Consider the following 10664-nt stretch of genomic DNA (forward strand, 5'->3'; position numbering starts at 1 on the left):
AGACGAAAGGGTTTTCTGTTTTTGAGTTGCTTCGCAAGACGATTTTCCCTATGGGCTTGCTTCGCAAGACGAAAACGTCTTGCAAGTCTTGCGATCCCCCCCCCCTTTTTTCTAAGCCGCTAAGCCGCTAATAGCCTTTTAGCGGTTTAGCGGCTAAGCCTTTAATAGCTGCTAAGCCGCTAAACCGCTAATAGCGCTAATCCGCTAAGCCGCTAATAGGGTTGCTTCGCAAGACGAAAAAACCGCTAGACGAAGAGAATAGCGGAATGGATTCTTTTCGTCTTGCGAGGCACCACTGTATCTGACTCCCATGACAGAACTCTGAATTTACACGATGTCACCCAAACTCATTTTTCAATTCTTGCCTAGAATTCTGAGCTACACGAACCCTTGTCTGATCCTTCAAGTCACTTCTCGTATTCTTAAGCAAAAGGGCATGCTCAAGATAATTGATTGCACCTTTTTAAAAATTAATTTATTATTTATACCTGAGCTGTTCAAAGAGATCCCGAGTGTGTGCTCCTTCTTAGAAAATTTAGCATACATCAGTGCACAAGGATTCCAATTTTGTTTTTTGTTTTGTTTTGTTTTTTATAAAAAGTAGACCCAGCTTGGACAATCACCGCTGGATTCATAAACCATTGTGTACGAAACCAGAAATGAACATCGGAACCAAGCACTCCTCTCTCCCTTGTTCCCACACCAGCTTTTGTGTGAAGTTGCTGATTTATGTTAAGATCGAATTATGCCCATATTTGGGGAACTCTGACTTAATGTTGGGCAACAAATGAGGAAAATAAGCCAAGAGCACACCTCTATGGCTTCTTACAAGACAGAATCTTTTCACCTAAACCATTATGTGTTGGTGGGTGGGGAGGAAGCAGGAAAGAATGTCTGGTCCTGACTCTCCCTTCTTGGCTTCATAAACGATGGATTAAGAAGTGGAGAATGACTGTAGAATTTAGGCCACACAAGACTGAAGTCATCTCACTATTGACATGCATTCTTGTGTGAATCAGGTCTTAGTAAAGTAAAAACAGTCAGAAGCATGTTTATTTTGATAAAAGGAGAGTGTTCAGGAAAATCTTGGAAATCACTTTGCCCAGTGAATGTCTGGGATGTGGTTACTTCCTGACATAAGTGGTATGAACAAGTATTCGGGGAAACCAGCTAAGACCTGTGCGTACTGTACTGTTGTTTGTAGCAATAGCTTGCAGTGTATCAAAATCCCCTGCTTTGTCTTGGAAGTGGAGACGCTTGATGCATTAAATTTGGTAAGATGATGCACTTGGTCTATCCCTTTAGAAACTGCAGGTTCACCCTGTTTTTGCACAAATATACTTTGTTGTTTTTAATCCTTCAAAGTTGTTCAGAGATTTCGCAATGCTGCTAGTTGTGCAATGTTTCTTAATGGGCTGGAAAATCCAACGTGCTCCTGGGTTTAGCCCTTAATGATTAAAAGTGCCCCTTTCTGGTGTGCCAACGGTTTGGAAACTCATTATGGGTAAGGCTGTGCTTGCATCTGCCAATAATGGTTTGATAATAGGCTTAAGAAAGTGTCCAATTAGTGGAGAGAAATAAAGCTGCAGGTTTTTTCTTTGTGACTGCATGCAAGATCGCTCAAGCTGAGACCTTGGCTTTCTGGAATGTCCTTTTGAAGCTTCATTGCATTTCTTGAAATAGATATAGTGGATTCATACTGTAGCCATATGTCCTGCTTGAGTGAAGACAGGTTTCTATTTGAAAGACTGTCCAGCCCAAGTCACACTTATGGATAAAAAACAGCAAGAAGGGAGGACAGAGCCCTTAAAATTTCCTATCAACAATTAGTACCTGGCTGGGCAGGACAAGAGTCTGTGAGCAGACCATCAGGTCACAGTATTTTCCACAGTGACACAATTTATTGTATTTATACTCTGGTAAATATTTATAGAAAATTTGAAAGTATACATATAGATGAGCATGTGCAATCGCAAGGCTCATATGTGACATCTTTTTGGGTGATTCGTTTCTGTTTGGGGGGCATTATGTAAGAACCTACCATAAATAAACAGTGTCTTGCATGATTATAAGGGCAGCAAAAACAAAAGAAACGCAAGAGGGGAAAGTGCCCTGAGATAATCAGAGAACAATGCAAGCTAACCGAATGTTCACCACATAGCTTCTTTTATAATGTGGGAACATATTATGCAAAAGCCGAGTATTGCCATCCATTCTCAGTCTTTTATATAAGCATTTTGAGTCAGGCCATTGGTCGGTGCTGGATTCAGGTTTGGGGAGACTCAGCCTCTCACTACCTCTTTGCAGTTGCCACACACACACACCCTCTGCCTCTGGGCTCAATCTTTACCAATACCCAGAGAGAAAGGTCCAGTGGCACCAACTTGCACCCACCATCAGGGGTGCCCGGGGCACGTGCTGTCATTGGGACACACATGCACACCAGGGGGGCATGATGATTTTGTGTGCACATGCCCCCACAGCATGTGTGTGGAGTTTGTGGGTGCACTGCCCCCTCATTAAAATTATTGTGGGGGCCAGGGCACTCACGGCTGGTGTGCTTGGAAAGAACAAAGAATTTTACAGGTGACATCAGTTCCTGCTCCTTCTGTTCACTCTCATTGCTTGCCGTGCCTTCTGTTTACTTTCATTGCTCTTCCTCTGAGTCAGAACAGGCGAGGAGGCTACAGCAGCAACAAGAGCAGTCATCAGGTTCAGGAGACTCCAGTAGTCAGTACAGTCACACCTCATGTTGCGTCCGCTTCATGTTACATTCTTTCAGGTTATGTCCCGCAGTGACCCAGAAGTACCGGAAAGGGTTACTTCCAGGTTTCACCGCTCACACATGCTCAGAAATGCAAAATGACACCACGCGCATGCGCAGAAGTGGCGAATCGCAACCCGTGTGTGTGCAGATGCGCCACTGTGGGTTGCGTTCTTTGCATGTTGCGAACGGGCCTCCGGAACGGATCCCGTTCGCAACCAGAGGTACCACTGTAGTGGGGCCACAGCTGGTCACAAATACCCAATGATGCCATCCTAAGACCAAACCAGACATTGGACTTCCTCTGTCTGAACTATGTCTAATTAAGTGTTGTCTTCTCCAGGGTCAAAGCCAAGAGTATTTCCCAGATCTGCTATCTTAAATCATTTTAGCAGAAAACTCCAAGGATTGAACCTTGGTGCCACTGTATTCTGCTCTGGTCAGACGTCACCTGGAGTACTGTGTCCAGTTCTGGGCACCACAGTTCAAGAAGGACACTGACAAACTGGAACGTGTCCAGAGGAGGGCAACCAAAATGGTCAAAGGCCTGGAAACGATGCCTTATGAGGAACGGCTAAGGGAGCTGGGCATGTTTAGCCTGGAGAAGAGGAGGTTAAGGGGTGATATGACAGCCATGTTCAAATATATAAAAGGATGTCATATAGAGGAGGGAGAAAGGTTGTTTTCTGCTGCTCCAGAGAAGCGGACACGGAGCAATGGATCCAAACTACAAGAAAGAAGATTCCACCTAAACATTAGGAAGAACTTCCTGACAGGAAGAGCTGTTCGACAGTGGAATTTGCTGCCAAGGAGTGTGGTGGAGTCTCCTTCTTTGGAGGTCTTTAAGCAGAGGCTTGACAACCATATGTCAGGAGTGCTCTGATGGTGTTTCCTGCTTGGCAGGGGGTTGGACTCGATGGCCCTTGTGGTCTCTTCCAACTCTATGATTCTATGATTCTATGAACCTGGAATCCTTTGCCCTTCTACTTAGCATGGTGTCTGAACCCTTGCCAGGCAGCAGAGGGACAAACCCCCATGGCAGGTTGCCAGAAATGGACAAGAGAAGGGAAAGTCCTTACCATCTGCTTTTATTTAATATTCACACAGAGAGGCTCGGGAATGTGGCATCTCAGAATAATATCGTTGCTCCTAGTAAATCTCCCCTCCCCTTCTTTCCTACTTCCTATGTTTGGCGCTGAGGGCCCTTTGCTTCTGAGCTCTTTGCTTTCCTATTTTTAAGGCTCGCCAGGTTCTGGCAGATGGTGGGTCTGGAATGCTTTCTAGTGGTAACATGTCAGGCAGCTGTTCCAGCTCTGCCTGCTCCTCCTCTTCCATTATTTTCCAACTTTCCCCCTCGTGGCGTTTGCCCTCCTAGGTGTGTGACATCATACTGGGTTCATAAGGAAAGGGTTAACTAATTGTAAAATGACTAACCAATGGGAACCCTAGGGGAGGAGTTAGAGTTAGGGTGGTTGAGAAGACAGTCTGGGGTGAGAAGAGACAGAGAGGATAAGTGTGAATTGGGCTAGTCTGATGTGCGAGAGTGAGAGAATTTGTTAAGAGGAGTCAGTCAAACAGTTGATATAATCAGTCAGAAGGTATTAGGAAGGTATAGGCCGGTAAAGAAACTAAAGTTAAGAAACTGAAAGGAATATTATCTGAGAAACCATAAACTTGTTAATGTTTATAAAATAAACTTGTTTATTTGGTTCAATTTTAACAACTGTCTGGACTCAGTGTCTTACCGAGAGTAATGGGTTGGTGGCAGCAGGGAAGCGAGCACAGTGGTGGCACAGGGATCAATAGACCGTTAAACGTCTGGGGACCCTGTGTGATCGCCACACCCCTCATCTGCCTCTGAGCTGTGATCTCCCTCAAACTCCTGTTGTAATTCTGAACTGTCTTCTTTTTCTCTGGAAGCGTCAGGCTGGGGAGATGGTCTCCACCATTCCTCCTCTGCCCAGTCCCTGACAACCCTCCAAACAAACAAAAAACAAACCTTGACTACAGCTTGTGATTGTCTGGAGTGAGACAAACCATGAGCCTTGGTCATGCTAAGCCAAACCATGGCTTAGCGCCACGTGGTGTGGGAACAGGATGGCCGGGAGTGTGTGCATTCATGCCAAGGCATATGGCTTGGTATGAACCATGGGCTGTGTGTGTTTTAAACTGGCATATGCATTCAACTGGAAGTCCTCTTTCGGTTGGGACTCCATGATGTATGCACATGGATGCTTAAGTGTTCATGTCTTGCTGCATGTGTTTGCTGTGTGGGAAGCACGGATGTAATAGCAGCATACATGCAGCAGACTCGATTGCTGTTTGAAGTGTGGTGCAACTCTTTCATGCTCACAGCTCTGACAAAAACAAAATCCCTATCATTGGCATGTACGAGCCTCCTTGGCTCTGCATTCAGACCTGCAGGTTCTCACATTTACAGAAAGGTGGGGGGGACATGCCATCTCCAGCCCAAATCCTGATGGCACGGCTGTACCTCTGCCAGCTGGAAACCAGCTACCAAGCAATCATATGCTGCTAATTTTCTGCACTCGGCACGTGACTTGCCGCCTCCTCTACTTCATTACCATCCATATGAACCACTTTGAGTTCAGTGGACACCGTTTAACAATTAAGTGCCAAACTGTTCTAACTTGCCAGCAGGAACATGCCCAAGAAAGCAAAGGGTAATTTTCTCAGGTAATCAACAGCATTCCTCTCTGCTGTTGTTTTGAGAATATCTCTAGAAGCTAAACGTATTTTGGATTACACAAGGAGGTTTGCTTGCCTTCCATAGGGGATTGCTGGCTGGGTCTGTTCATATGAGCCATGTTTCCAAGGCAGATCACTTTCAACCCTCATCAACCTTGGTTCAAGTGAATTTAGGTGGAAGAGAAGCCTGAAAATCCTGTAGAAGCCCATGGACATGTGCCAAGCATTCCCATGGGATTCTGATTCTCCCTTCTGATGACAATGCTTTCCTGTCTTTCAGATGTAGCCCTATTTCAGATGCAGCCCTGGCCCTTGAGACTCTATCCAGGTAATGTCCCTTACTCCAAGCCATATGCCGTATCAGACCTCCTGCGAACACTTCTAAAGTGCTTTTGCCTGGCTGGAATGCACCATTGAGCTCTGATAATGCCTCTTGCTTGCCTGGATAGAGAGATGCGAGTTCAATACATTGTGTGTTTGTGTTTAGATCTGGATTTTACATGGCTAGTTTGTCCAGAAGTACTGTACAAAATATAAAGTAATACCTTTAGCATATGGTAAAAAACTTTTTGCTCACCCAAGAATTTCCTGGCTATGGATACTGGTGTGTGTCTTGTTGGTTGCTGTGGAAATTGCATTTTACTGTAATGTGTATTATTGATTGATTGATTGATTGATTGATTGATTGATTGATTGATTGATTTACTTACTTACTTACTTACTTACTTACTTACTTACTTACTTACATAAAATAGATGCATAGAATTGTAGAATTGGAAGAGATTCCATTCATCATATAGTCCAACCCACAGCAATGCAGGAATATCAACTAAATGCTGGAATCTCAACTACACTCTTTTGGAATTCGTAAATGTTAAGTGGTATATACCGTAAGACTTTTAAAATAAGGAAATAATACTGCATAGGAGAAAGAATAATTTGCTTTTGGCCCCACCTACCAGTAGCATGCAACCACAAGGGAAGACTATAAACATTCCTCCACCTCTGTTGTGAATGCAAGAAGTGTGTGTGTATGGTGAGGGGAGGGGAATCCATCCTTCTACCATTCTGAGTGAGTGAACAAAATTGTGGATTGATGCCCACCAGCTACTAATAAACAAACTAATGACCTTTGGATAAAGTTAATTTCTGAGAAGAAGACCATTCTACAACCTGTCATGACAGGTCAATGAAGAAATTCAAAGGCATATGTCCAAGGTCCCTTGAAACCATCTGTTTTTCCATCCCCATCGTTCTACCCGGACACTGAGGTCCAGCGCTGACGGCCTTCTGGCAGTTCCCTCACTGCAAGAAGTCATGTTACAGGGAACCAGGCAGAGGGCCTTCTCAGTGGTGGCACCCGCCCTGTGGAACGCCCTCCCACCCAGATGTCAAAGAGAACAACAACTACCAGACTTTTAAAGACACCTGAAGGCAGCCCTGTTTAGGGAAGTTTTTAATGTTTGATGGATTACTGTATTTTAATATATTGTTGGAAGCCGCCCAGAGTGGCTGGGGAAGCCCAACCAGATGGGCAGGGTATAAATAAATTATTATTATTATTATTATTATTATTATTATTATTATTATTATTATTATTATTATTATTACCTGCTCATGTCCTTTCAATTCACCCTGATCAAATTATGTTTGCAATCAAGGTTGCCAGAACGTCCTATAGAGTTGTACCCGCAACAACCTATTCACAGGATATTTATCAGTAAAATGGAGCTTCAAATCAAGGCTTTTTACTGTTTAGAAGGAGAATAAAAGAGCTAGTCTTATTGACAAGGAGGAAGAGAATCTGATCTTGGATAAACAATTTAGCACTGGTAAAAACCCTAGTTGATTTCAGTGAAAAAGTCCCAGTTCTTGTTAGGGGACGGCCGGGGCAAAGCACAGGGAACAAGAAACCCCAGCCACTGCCACTTTAATTTGCCTTAAGGTACCTGCAGGTATAAATTGAGTGCATATGCCATGGCACTGTTGTAGAACAATGCCCCTTTAGCAGCGTCCTGTAAAGTCCACAAACCTTTTTCATGTGTCCCCGATGCCCCCCTTTTAGAGCTTCTTTCTCTTCTTGTCACACACATGTCCCGAGAACAGTTAATTCCCACTCCGTGCTTCTAACGGCTTCATACTCTTCGAAACAATGCAAAAGTAGGAATTAGGCAAAGAGGATGTGAGTTCAGTTTCATAACACTTGTTGAAAAGTCTGGAATTCATTTGTCCGCAAAGTCGTGCTTAGCACCACCCACGCTCTGGCACACATTTCTGTTGTAGGCTAATCTTTTTTAGATCAGTTTCTCGCTGATTTGTCATGAATGCAGCAGCATCTGACTGAGTCTATTGGGGGAGAGAAGAGAAGTGGAGGAGGATGCCTATGGCACGCATCACAGGGGGGAAATGCATGAATTAGCCTTCCGTCTTGTAATCAGATTCCAGTAATCAGAACCACCTGCAAGGGAAACCCTTTCAAGCACCTCTTTTGTAGAACCAGAAGGTCCCACAATTTATTTCAGGAGAACTTAAGGAAAAATGGATGTACTGTGCCATATTAGAAGCAAAGAAACTTGTTTTGATGAATTGGAAGAGCCGCAAAAAGATTCCATTGAGCACATGGATTGATAATATGGACAGACTAGCTACATACGAACGAATTGCATGTCGACGCAAATTAAGAATGGATAAATATGAAGAAATCTGGAAGGAATATTTAAGCGATAAGGCGGACAGTGGTGGGAAGTAGGGGGAGGAGAGGTGGGGAAATATTGTTAAAAAGGTATATCAGCATTCAAATCTGAATTGTCAAATTGTGTTATTAGTGTTATTATGGTTTTTGTTGTATGTGTCTTTTGCGGTTGTTGTTTGTATTGAAAAAATGATTAAATAAATTATAACAAAAGAAAAAAGAGCAGCCCAGCTGGGCCAGGCCAAAGGCATATCTAGCCCATAATCCTGTTCTCACCATGGCCACCCAGATCCCTATGAGAAGCCCACCAGCAGAACATTAACACAACAGCTCTTGCCATTCCCAGTAACTGGTATTCAGAGGCATGCTGCCTCTGGCAGTGCTTTGAAGTTGGGAAGACAACTGAAAAATGATCCTTGAGTGGCAGGTAGGGAAAGAAAGAAAGGAGGAGAGAGTAGACTGCCCATGAGTGCAGGTCTGGGGAAAGAATGAGAGTGCCATTTACAGACCCTCCAAGCGTCCTTATTTTCCAAGCACAGTCCCAGATTTACAGAAGCTGTTCTGGTTTCTGCTTTGATCCTGGAATTTTCTGTTTTTCCTTAAAGGTAAAGGTAAAGGGACCCCCTGACCATTAGGTCCAGTCGTGGCCGACTCTGGGGTTGCGGCGCTCATCTCACTTTATTGGCCGAGGGAGCTGGCGTACAGCTTCCAGGTCATGTGGCCAGCATGACTAAGCCGCTTCTGGCGAACCAGAGCAGCGCACGGAAATGCCGTTTACCTTCCCGCTGGAGCGGTCCCTATTTATCTACTTGCACTTTGACGTGCTTTCGAACTGCTAGGTTGGCAGGAGCAGGGGACCGAGCAACGGGAGCTCACCCCGTCACGGGGATTCGAACCGCCGACCTTCTGATCAGCAAGTCCTAGGCTCTGTGGTTTAACTCACAGCGCCACCTGCGTCCCTTAGGACATCCCTATTTCCATTTTTATCCCTAAGTCGTTTTGAGCCCCATCGGGGAGAAAGGCAGGTGTCAATCAATCAGTCATTTTGGAAAAATGTGTTGCATTGAAAAAATAATTTTAATTTATATATTTTGAAAAGCAAAATACAAGACAAATATAACTATTTAAAACCACTTTTTTTACCAGCTAGCTTACATATTGACTGATGCAGAAAAGTATAACAAAATGATGCAAATATTTTAAGAGGAATTTGCATTTCAATGTAGACCACCAAAGTTCATACTATATATTGTTGTCCGTGAAACAAAAACAAAACCCTAAAGGCAAGCTTAACAGGTTTGTTCTGAATTGCCTGAGGACTATTTGAGTTTGGATGCTGATTTTACAAGTGTAAAAGCCAAGTTGTTGACATGTAAGATCTACAATATAGTTGTTTATCTGTCTTATTGTGTCAGCAACTTGGCTTTTGTGCGAAACATCTTGCAGTTTTGCAGTTGAGTAGGCGATAGTCCCAGAAAGTGAGGCGTGTATATACCTATAACTCAAGAGTGTGTGTTTCGGGAATTCAGGCTGTAGGATTTATGCACCTGAGATAAAGGTCTTATGTAAAATAGATTGTAATTTCAGCTGCCACAAGTTGTCATAATGCATTGATATATAGGCTTTGTGGAAGTATGAATGCCGCACTATGCAGATAAAATATTGCTCCAATGCCTCATACTTGGAACAGCCTGCAAAATCTGCAATATGGAAAGTCTGCCACTCTACCTTGGTTAACGTAAGAAGAGCTGGCTGGAACAGGGTGGCATTCTGATCTTGCAGTGGACACCCGGATGCCTGTGGGAAACCCACAAACAGAACCTGAGCACAAGAGCCCTCTCCCCTCCTGTGTTTTCCCAGCAGCTGCCATTCAGAATGATTACTGCCTCAAACTCTGGAGGCAGAGAATACCCTCCCCCATGACTTGGTCCCATCCTCTTTTAAAGCCATCCAAATTGCTGGCCATCCCTGGCTCCAGTGGCAGAGAGTTCCATAGCTTAACTACGTCTTGCATGAAGAAGCCCTGTCTTTTATCTGTCCCAAATCTTCCAACATTCAGCTCCGTTGAATGTTTATGAGTTCTAGGGTTATAAGACAGGGAGAAAAACCTTTCTCTATGAACTTCCTCCATTCCACGCATAATTTTATATACAGTACTTCCACCATGTGGTCTCTTACCCACCTTTCCCCTTAACTAAGAAGTCCCAAATGCCACCACTTTTCTTCATAGAGGAGTCGTCGATCATTCTGGTAGCCCTTTTCTGAGCCTTTTCCAGCTCGTGACTAGTGCATAGTTTTACTTTCAATTCCTTTCCTGATGATCCCTAGCATGGAATTTGCCTTTTACAGCTGTCACACATGAGGCTAACATCTTCATCAACTGTACACTACATCCCCAAACCACCACCTGTTCAGAGCCCATGAGCCTCTATGTGGAATTAGGTGGGTGGTTTGTTTCTTAGCAAAGACATCTATCACTTTGCACTTGCTTACATTGAA

Source organism: Podarcis muralis, chromosome 5 (assembly GCF_964188315.1).
Source record: "Podarcis muralis chromosome 5, rPodMur119.hap1.1, whole genome shotgun sequence".
Lineage (NCBI taxonomy): Eukaryota > Metazoa > Chordata > Lepidosauria > Squamata > Lacertidae > Podarcis > Podarcis muralis.